This window comes from Mirounga angustirostris, unplaced genomic scaffold, assembly GCF_029215605.1.
Source record: "Mirounga angustirostris isolate CCGP_5_RB_7025 unplaced genomic scaffold, mMirAng1.0.hap1 SCAF_15, whole genome shotgun sequence".
NCBI classification, from domain to species: domain Eukaryota; kingdom Metazoa; phylum Chordata; class Mammalia; order Carnivora; family Phocidae; genus Mirounga; species Mirounga angustirostris.
The window spans coordinates 22285637-22297225 of record NW_026991723.1 but is presented as its reverse complement, the minus strand read 5'-3'; positions in this window follow the sequence as shown (position 1 = coordinate 22297225).

The window sequence follows — 11589 nt, the reverse complement described above, 5'->3', positions numbered from 1 at the left end:
CTAAATGGCTTGCCCTTGAATTCTTTCTTGCAGAAAGCCAAGAACCTTCTTGGCAATAGGCCTTCCTCTTGGGGCCTCGACTGTCTGGCATCAACTCTGCTTCTCTTTGTCTTAGTCTTTCCTAGATTCCAGATCATGCCCTACCTTCCTTTCTACATGACATCCCGATTTTATTCTTGTCTATGGCCAAGACGGCAGACTGTAGTCTCACTCCCATTAGCTTCTCCAGCCTTTGTCTAGATATCTGCACTCAAGGGTGCTCTTTCCTACAACGGTGCCCAAGGATAAATGTGCTATTTTCTTATGTTTGCCCGCTGCTTTTTGATTTAAAGAATACTTTCCCATGCAGTCTGCTTAACAGTTGCCTCAGCTCTCAGATTTTCCCATAGACTAATTGATCTTTTGGAGCCCTTTTGCTGGAGCTGTCAGGGTGTAGGAAGAAGATGATTGACGTGGGTGGTGGCGCTCTGGCTGTCCCTTTATTCTACCACAGTGGGCAGTGGGCTGGGCTCAGGGTTCTCTCAAGGACAATGTCATTCATATAAGTGAGTTAGTTGAGATAAAGCACCTAGCACATGGCAGGTCTTCTAGACATACCAATTTTCCCTCTTCTGCCTTCCAGAGAAAGAGGGAGCTGGAAGGAGGGAAGGAGAGAGAGAGAATCTAATGTGTGTCTTTTTTTTTTTTTTTTTAAGATTTTATTTATTTATTTGACAGAGAGAGACACAGCGAGAGAGGGAACACAAGCAGGGGGAGTGGGAGAGGGAGAAGCAGGCTCCCCGCCGAGCAGGGAGCCCGATGTGGGGCTCGATCCCAGGACCCTGGGATCATGACCTGAGCCGAAGGCAGACGCTTAACGACTGAGCCACCCAGGCGCCCTAATGTGTGTCTTAAGAGATATTTCAGATTCATTTCTGAAGAGATCATGTCTTTTCACAGCTGACCATATACTTTCACTGAATTCGGCTGATGCTTTAAGGTGTACTTACCTGTGGAAGGAAATGTAGGGGATAGCTGCCTTCAGCAGTTTGCCCAAAACTAGATTTAGATGTGTGACTGTCATGCCATAGAGTTCCTACTAACTTTCAAGAGGGTAACACATCAGAGTGGACTAAATCCTCAGTTTGCCTGCTTCTCTAAATGACCCTCTGTAACCTGGAAAAGAAAAATTCACACGTCTATTACAACCAGTAAACACCTTCTGAACACATTGCTAGGCTCTGAGAGGGTGGCAAAATGACTCGCCTATAGATCATATTTTTCCCACTCAGTACACACACCCACACTGGTGAAAGCAGCCGCTTTCTGGCAAGACGGAGGTCTCCCAAGTCTGAGCAGCTCACTTATAAGATGGTGTATTCCCTGGGACTGACTACCTAAGCAACATACTAAAGCATCTTATGTAATAGTCACATCTTTTTGCTCCTAGTTCTTTTTGTGTTTTTACTTAAGAGAAGGCCAGGCAAATGGCTCCCAAATGTTCTCAATTGACAGCAATTTTTGTCCATTTACACATGAAAGCATGTGGAATGAACAGGCATGGAAGGAGAGTAGCGGGCAGGCCCATGGAACCAGCAGAGAGCATGGTCTCCATGCTAATGGGAGAGATTATAAGAAATCAGGCTTACCAAATCTTTCCCTGAATGTGCTATTAAAAGGAAGCCTCACAGATTCTTAGTTATTTGGTCACCTCTCTATGCAAAGCATTTGGAAGGTAATTCTGGGTGTTATTTGATCAATGGAAAGCGATGAATCATCACATTTCAATAATACCGAATGTACAGGAATGATAAATGAGCAAGTGATTGGTGTCCGGGTAATGAAAGGGAATGCAAGCGGTGCAGATGTGGCTCAGCTCTGGACGTGCAAATTAACCAGTAAGGCACATTTGTCAGAAATTTCTCACTCAGGGTTTTATTTATTCCCCTTTCCTTCCCCTGTCATTTATCTTTTCTTAATGTTTAATTAATGGCCCAAGCGATGCTTAGGTAGCTCAGATCAAGTGTACAGAAAAATCCCTGATAACTCTTTCTCTTCTTTCCACATTTCATTTTAATTTTTGTACAGATGTGATACTACTTTCTGCTCTGTCTCATGCTTGGTTCTTATTTAAAATTTCTTTCATTTGAACGTGAAAATTCTTTACCTTTAGCATTGAGTACGGTGCGGCGTTGGTTTGTGGTCAACTTTATAATTGCTGTGTAACGAAATGAGAACTCTGAATGACTTCAGAGTAAATGCTGGATTTCCAAATCCACTCTTACAAAGTGCAAATGCATTTATAAGTTACTTATTTTATTAGTAGCTAAAGAGAAGAGATTAATGGGAGATGTCTCGGACCTGAAAAAAATAAAAAAAACAAGTGTCCAATCAGTGTACATCCTGTGTAAAATATAATTAAGGTATGTTTCTGAAATTATTTGGAGAACAATTCCCTTGAAAATCAAGCATACTGTGTTTGAAAAAAATCAGGATTTTTTATGATGTGTTTTTCCTTTCTTGGTTGATTTAGCTCATGTAGACAAGGAAAAAAAATGTACTGTGTCTTTCCTAAAGTTAGATTATAAATATTCCATGTGCAGAATAATAATCTTAAATCAATTTGGGTTGCCCTTTACATCTCCCGCACCTCAGAGCTAGTCCTTAAATCATATAAAGCGATTTGTCTGGAGTCCATTAAGGATTTATTGTCTATCAAGTATGCACACCCTGTGTTACCATGGGGTGAGGAAACCTTACTACAAATTAGAGTATATGGCTTTATTAGCTTCCTTTGGTTGCTGTAACAAATTACCACAAACTTGATGGCTTAAAACACAGAAATGTATTCTCTCACAGTTCCAGAGGCAGGAGTCTGTGTCAGCATGGGCATGCTCCCTCTGGGAATCCTTCTTTGCCTCCTCATCCTCTGGTGGCTCTTGGTGCCCCTTGGCTTGTGCTGCATCTCTCCAATCTCTGCTTCTGTCTTCACATGGCTGTCTCCTTTTCTCCCTGAGTGTCTCTCTTCTGTGACTCTTATAAGGACACTTGGCATTGGATTTAGGTCCCACCTGGATAAACCTGGAAATTATCTCATCTCAAGATCCTTAATTACATCTCCAAGATCTTTTATCCAAATGGTGTAACATTCATAGATTCCAAGAGTTAGGGCATGGACATATCTTTGGGGCAGGGGGGCACCATTCAATCTTATATGATGGCTCTGGTCGAGACTGCTAAAAACAAAGTTGGAGCTTGATGAAGTACAACTATAGTTTTCCACTTCATGAACCCTCCTGAGATTTTAATTTGGCCATTTTGTTTCAGTACTACTTCCCAGTTTGTCTGCAAACTCTTACCATGCCAGTAAAACTTTGCTCTGCAGTTAGAATAACTAGAATAATGCCTTCTACATAGTGTGTGTGAGATGAACAGCTGTTAAATAAATGAGCAAATGAACTGTCCCTTTTATAGGCTTCATTATGGAAACAATATCTGGTTTTTGAAAGTTTTCCAAATATGGTTTGGAACTATAATATTGAAACTGATTTGGAGGCATACACCCCCCCAACACTCAGTCACTTCTAGTGTGATATAGCCTACCAATTGAGGGTTGCTGCTCTAGAAAATATAAGATCAATGAATCTTTTGGATTAGGAGAGTGGCATGCTAAATCCACATATAAAGGTTGTACCAGGAGAAAGATCTAGCATTCAGAGCATCCTAAATTTAGCTATAGTGAGGGTGCATAAGAAGGGTTTGATAAATAGTGGGAATTAGTCGAGAAGGCCATGGGGAATTTGGGGAAGGTTCTGCTTGTAGAAAGCTGATGATTTTATTCCAGAGAGCAGGATGATCAGATGGATTATATTGTTTAGCGTCCTTTTTCTCAAAATGGAGGTTATTTTTATCTCCCTCTTTCATTAAGAAGATATTATTAATGTATCATTATATACAGAGACATAAAAACAAAAATAATTCCAATAACTCTGCAACTCAGAAATACACTTGTAAATCCCCACGTGGACAGTTTGATAAGGACAGTGAAGGTGTTTGACCTGGAGGGGAAGTTGGACCATGATGAAGAAAAGAACTGAGTCTTTCTGATGCTTTAGGGCAGCGCTGACCATAAGGGGGAATGAGTCAAGTTGAACCCTAAAGTCAAAAGCCAGAGTAGAAAGGAATCCGGGACAGTGTTGTGAGATGATGTAGGACAAGTGGTCCCGGATGTCTGTCCTTGGATGGTGCCAACAGGTTGTTATGGTTACAGACCTGATGGGTCAGGGGAACTGGAAAGTACCAGAGAGCATGAGATTCAGGAGGGATGACTCACAGGAGAGTTGGAGGAAGACTCCCTAATGGGAAGAAATTATTGAAGCAATAATTTAATCATGCCATGATGAACATGGCCATAAAAGATCACAACAATCATTTCCATACTGTGATTTTTAAATTATTTTATGATTTATAGCATGACCACTTCTAAAATTGAAGCAGATTCCAACTAGAATCATGTATCCATTGTATGTTTGTTGCCGTGCTGGCCCAGGCTGGCCTTGGTACCTAAGGCAGGATCTCTTATTCCCAGGGGATGGAATTGAACTCTGAGCTGATTGTGATGCATACTCAGGGTTAAGAACCCCTACTCCAGGGTAGCCAGTTCTAGAAGACTTGGTGGCAATTCTCAGTGTCCAGAGTTTGGATTGATTTGAGGAGCAGGATCTAATCCTGTGAGAAAGTCATTGGCAGAAGCAGTCAAGGTCATCAAGGTTCATCAAGGTTAGGGTTTAGGTGGAGGGAGCCATCTTAGAGATCCGGACTGGGGCTCATTAGACAGACCAGCCACACACATGGGGGTGCCACGAAAGGCTCAGAGGACTAAATGCAGCCCAGACACAGCAGATTGCTTCTAGGTTTAGTGTGCTGGTGGGTCAGAGGCACTCACCCACTGCCAGGCTGGATTCACACGGGTGTAGGAGCTAACTAGGGTTAGACCTCCTTCTGGCAGAACTCTGGCCCTTGCATCTGGGTAGGCCAGGAGCTGGCAGGGGGGGCATATCTGGAACAGGTACTTGTTAGGTTCATCCTTTTATCTGGAGGATTCATGGAGAAGGCGATGTGATAGCGCAGGAGAGCCATCCGGAGCCCGAGTCCGTCAGTTCCCCCTTGTGGGACAGAATGGCTGCCGAGCACATAACAAGAATGGATGTATTTTCTGACAGTTAAATCCCCCTTTTAATCACCAGTCCTTGAATCCTTGGCATTATTCTCAGCACCAACTACTTCATACCCTATCTAGTCAGGTATTTGCTAAACAAAACTCACTCGTTGTAGAAGATATGGCAGAATGTTTCCATTTGGATGACGTGTGTACGTGTGTGTGTGTGTGTGTGTGTGTGTGTTGGGGGAGGTGATGAAGGGGTGGAGGATCCTGGGGAAAATAGCAAACTGCTTAGTGGAGACAAAACCACTGCACCATGCTCAGCCAAAAAAGAAATAGGAGTGTGTTAAAATTAAGCTATTGAGAGATTATTTCATGCTGTTTAAATATAATTTAGATTAAGGGAACAGTGAAGCAATGTGAAGATAAATGAGTTAATTCAGAGTCAAGGATCTTTTGTCCAGGATGGGAAACACATACTGAAGGGAATTTGGAAACCGAAGAAAACAAATCTCTTTACACAACAGATTTGAAAGGACGATTTCGAGTCCCGATGAAGGAGTGCCGGATATGGTGTGGCTGTGGCACTCTGGGGCACGCTCTGCAAGCGGCGCAAAGTGGCCGATGACAGGCCGTTAGCAGTGATTATTGCTGATGGGTGAGGCAGGGTCCTTGGGATTCAGAGCCGGCCGGGGCTCTGGCATGACTTCTGGCTCACTGACTTTCAATCCTCAAGGTCGGCTTGGCCTGATTGGTCATCTTCAACTCAGGGTAATAGCGGTAATTTTCACTTTATTCATTTCTGCCTCTTGGCTGGAGATTCTTTAGCACATCACTTAGTGAAGGTGTTGGGCAGTTTCCCTCAGCTTTTGATGAAAAGAAAATTTTTGATTGTGACTAGCATTTTAAGCTCTCACATCTGCCTTTGACTCAATCAGTTATTTTCTGGGTTGTTTTACATGTGACATATATTGGAATAGATGATTCTTTCCTTCTTTCCTTCCTTTTTTTTTTAAAGCCTCTGCTCTGTGTGGGAGATTTTCCTCCCATGTAATACCTTAATTGGGGGAAAATAAATTATGGCCGGTTGAGAAACTATCAGCTGCCCTTCCTTTACTTGGTAATGTTCTAAAGCTAGGTACATACTTCCCGTGGAAAATCTGAAAATTTGCAGAGCACAGTGGCCCATGGTGAGTATTGGCTCTCTAAAACATTTTCAGTCTTGCAGATCTACATGGGTGAGTCTGGCGTCACAGGAACGCCCTCTTAACTGATTCACAAATTTCTCCAAGCAAATTCCCCAGACCTTAGCAACTCATACCTGAAGTTTTAGGGAAAATGTATCTTTAGGAGAATACAGGAAAGAAGAGAACTTTCCAAATGATGAACAATGATAAAACAATGCAAAAATATCTTCCCTACCTACCCTTAGTTGGGCACCCCCTTTCAGGTTCACCCTCTTCAGGGTCAGCAGTCTTGGCAACTCCGGTGTAAACATGATTTTTTTCTGCCTCAATACGGGCACTGAAATGGTGTGATAGATACTGCCTCTGAAATGGCTCTTAGAATTGGACCCTCTGTTCTATTGCTCTTGCCTCTGTTCTGGTTTTGGTCCCTGTCATCTGTGGCAGATACAATTGCATTCCTCGCAGTCTCTCCTCTTCACCATCTCTGCTTTAAAGGGTCACCACAGATGCCTTTCTAAAACTTCAGTTGGATCATTTCACTTTGTTCCTCAACAGTGAATAACTTCCAGGACCCAAGTCAGGAATAAAAATTAATTCACACAACATGGAATATGAGATCCCGTCAGAATTCTGACAGTAAGTTGAATTTTTTAAAGCAGATTTAAAGAGATAATTTAGGCTGAACATGCATATTTTAAGTTGATATGGAGAGCAAACATAATGAAAAATCCATACATATTTGGTTTAACTTCATCTGATTCTATCCTAATAACTTTATCCAACAGATTAAATATATTATAATTATCTAAAGTAATTGACAGAGAATATTATTTGCTCACCAGAAGAAGTCTATGTTATTCAGAAAATTGAATATGAATATATTATAAATGTTATAGAGTTATATTTGTAATTATGGAATTAAAAAAATGAGAAAACCTCTTCAAGTGGCCAAGCCTACTGATTTTTATAAAATATGAAAATTTACTTTAAAAATTTAAGCAATATGAATGTTAGTGAATATACATAACTACAATGCAGTTATCAAAATTAGGAAATTAACCTTAATGTGATATTATTATTTTATGTACTTTATTTAAATTTTGTCAGTTGTTCCATAAACATTCCTTTTTTGGTCCAGGATCTAAACCCAGGATTACATGTTGCATTTAGTTGACATATCTCTTTAGTATGTTTCACTTTATCTGTCATTTATTTTGGGACAACAGCAAATGAGACTAACAGCCCTTATGCCCCCACCCCCTCTCCAAAAAACTCCCCAGACCCTGGAGTCTTAAGAGGCTAAACTTAGATTCTAGAAGCCAATAAGAAGTAATATCTTACCTAAATTTTGGACTCCCAAAGCAACACTGAATTTCCCAGAGATTTTGCTCTCCTTTATGCAACTCATGAAAAATGGATTATGGATCTCCGGAGGCTTCCCAGACATCTAATTGGAATACCAGCAGTAAATGAGCAGATTTGCTGGAGCATGGGGCTATTACCTGCCCTCTTTTTCATTACAACTCTAGCTAGTGATCCCGCCAAACAAAGAGTCAGGGTATAACATACGCACCTCTGCTGAACAGTCAGGCAGCATTTGAGGAAAATCATCTCTATGCTGTGCCAGGTCAAATAGCTGAGAAAGGATAATGGACACAAAGAAACGGGATGGAGAGGTAACTAAGTCACCTGTAAGGAGAAAATACTGGAACTGTTCCCAAACTGTTATACCTTAAGAGACGAAAAAAAAATTTAGGGGCATCAAGTGTTTCAATCCTAAAGTAATTCTTGACTCCTCAGATTAGCATCTTGTTCTTAGGTGTAGGATATTAACAATAGCTATTTAAATATACATTTGGTTGCCATATGTTTATCAAACACCTTCATTCTTTATGTAATTGATAGTTAATTGCAGAAATTAGTAAAACACGATCCTTACGCTGGAGATGCTCTAGTGTAGGTAGACTGTCAAATAGAAATACAATACTAGCCACATTGTCATCTTAAATTTTCTAAGAGCTACATTAAAAAAATGGAAATGGGTGAAATAAATTTTAATAATTTAGTTTACTCAACATATCCAAATATTATCACTGTGTTTTGGCAATATAATGTAAAACATTAGATAATTTATATGTTGTTTTTACATTCTAAGCCTTTAAAATTTGGTGTGTATGGGGCGCCTGGGTGGCTCAGTCGGTTAAGCGACTGCCTTCGGCTCAGGTCATGATCCTGGAGTCCCGGGATCGAGTCCCACATCGGGCTCCCTGCTCGGCAGGGTGTCTGCTTCTCCCTCTGACCCTCCCCCCCTCATGCTCTCTCTATCTCATTCTCTCTCTCAAATAAATAAATAAAATCTTTAAAAAAAAAAAATTTGGTGTGTATGTTACAGTTACAGCACATCTCAATTTGGACTGGCCACATATGGTGAATAACCACATGTGGCATCCCTATTGGACAGTGCAGGTCTGGAGGAAGATAGGAGTGAAGGTAAAACTATATCACAAGTGAGAAGGTCTGTGGTCCAAGGACAACCAAGGGTTCTGGGAAGGAAAAAGTGACATGCTCCTTGGAACAAAGATATCTTGTATTCCAGTGCATGTCCTAGAACTTACATTTACTATAGATAGAGTTTGAATACGTTCACTTTTTTAAATGAAAGAGTAGAGGCAGAGTCATAAAAATCATCACTGAGACATTGATGCCATGTCTTGAGTGGCATGTTGGGGTCTACCCAGTAACAAAGGAGCTAAAAGTGGAGAAAGAAAAATATTGCCAGGCAGAAAGAAGACGATGCAAAAAGCCCTGAGATCTGGGGCTTATTTCAAAAGAAACTGCCTTTTGCTGTAATCACAGATCTGGTTTCATTTCAAAATTGATATGATCCATTGAGCTTGCTCATACTTTTTTGATCACACACAATTTTAGAGGAGAAGGTTGCAGAAATAAAGTATGGAAGGAATTGTTAAGGTAGTCTGTGCCAGACAGTTAATCGATCTGGAAAATTCAGGTCAATTTTTTTTTTTTTCAGCTTTGTTTTTCCCAGGTCCTCTCCATGAAAACACACACACACACACACATATATAATAAATATAGGTATGTTTTTTATATTGCTTAAGGTTAGTACAGAAGGGTTTTGAATTTTGATCCAGTCTGGCATTAGGAACATTGTTTTTAGCTGCTTTAAAACATCAAATGAGTAGCGGCTCTTCTGTTAATGTTTGAAAGATGCTTCACAGCTTTGAATGAATTGAGTACAGAGTAACATTTCTTAAAATCCACTTGACCAATGCCAGATCCTTGTGAAACAGATTGTTCCCTCTCAGTGGAAAGAATGTATCAGGGGGAAAAGGCACCTCAACAACTCTTAACCCTTTTAAGTCAGCTTCAAATTCCCCCAAAGCTGATAGAAGGTCATGTCCCCAAGTTTAATTTTGCCCTTGTTCTGTAGGTAAATGATGAATTTACGTATGTAATGTTCACAGTCAGCAAACATTCACACAGCCTTCGAGCCAAGTAAAGAAAGAAAAAAAAAAAAATAAGAAAAGAAAAATCTACTTGAGAAATGCAGTTGAATATAACACCCTTTTACCTACAAGCTTAAATATGCAGACCTTTCTTTTACAAAGGAAGGTTGGTGGGGGGAAGGTAACTGAACAATCTTAGAATTGAAAAGCACACCAGCCAAACAGAATTGCTCATTTTCCTCAGGAAATAGCAAGAAAGGTGAAAATGAAGACCTTGTCCAAATGCAAACCCACTCAAATGAAGTGTGAACGCCAATCAATTTTAGCAGTGGTCTGGCAGCCTTGGTTCCAAACAGCAAGTTGAGACAGCAAGTGCCTAAGTGTGATTTGCCAGCTCTGTTCTGTGTGCTAGCCTCGCCTGGCCAGGAGATGCAGACGATGCCCACACAGAGCAAAAGGCCAGGCTTCCACCCATAATGAGAGGCGGATTCTGCACTAATTACTGTGGCAGCAAAGCTTGTGCCAAAGCGACGTCCGGCATCTTTGTCGCGGTCTGTTTGTTATTGGTATGCTGCTTCTCCAATTTGTGATCCGTGCATAAGGAGCATATGGAAAACATGAAAATTAATGGTTAAGTGAAAAATACCTACATGGAAAGCAACCTTTTTATTTATACTAGATTCACTGAACTTCTAATTTGAAGGCCGGTTTCTCTTCTTATTTCTTTTTTCTGTTAAGACCGACCAAAAGTCTTTATGTATGTAATTTTTAATTCAGTGTCACACGTGGCAGATTTTTTTTTTAACCGAACAAAATGGGAAACTTTCAAAATGTGGAGTTGCATTTGTAACAGTTAATACTATAAACAAATCCACTCAGATTTAATACGTTTTGCCAATTCTAATCCAGAGCAAGACATTTTAGAAAAATCTCTGCAAAGTCAACAAATATTACATCATAATGTAATACTGTTCTATTAATAAAATGTTTCAAAGTTGAAAGGGGAAAAAAAAATCTTACCGATATGCTTTTAAGTTTTCATGAAAAGCAGGAATTGAATCTGTTGTGAAGCCCACGTCAGTCTGAATGAAATTCAAAATTGGGAAAACATTTGAACCAAATTTATAGGAGTAGCACCTTCCACTGCTCTCTGACTAAGCTTCAAGATGTGACAAGAAGAAAGCAGGGACAATGTCACAACAAGGGTAACACAAAAGAAAAATGGAAATCATATTTTGAATAATTTCCATCAAATATTAGCAGAATTTAAATAATCCAAATCTTGAACATCCCAAGATTCTTCTTCTGTAAAACCCTAAACACAGCCAAGCGACCATAAGAAAATTATGTGAGATTTTTTACGTTAGAAATAATGCTACCCTTTATTTGTAAGTCAGAAACTAGTAACATTAATGATGCTAGACACACATACGAAACCAGAGTAAAAGGAAAAAAATATCCTCAAAATGAGGAAAAGCTATCACAAAGCTCATGAACTTTTTTTCCCCCCACAAAAGTGTTACTACTAAGCTATATATTTGTTGAAAGCAATGCAGTAGATAAAAAACAGGTGGGAATATACAAAAGAAACAAAAGAAAAAAGTAACAAGAGAAAATCACCCACAATAACTCCTCACCAAACTAAATACAAAACCTTACCATTCAAAAGCCCCTAAAAGCATCACTGTCGATATTGTGGTTGACCCTAGTGGTTGGCTGTCCCCATAAGCATTATCAGCCCCTGTGACACGTGTCACCTTCCACCATAAGGGCTGGAAAAGCTAATTACTCATTT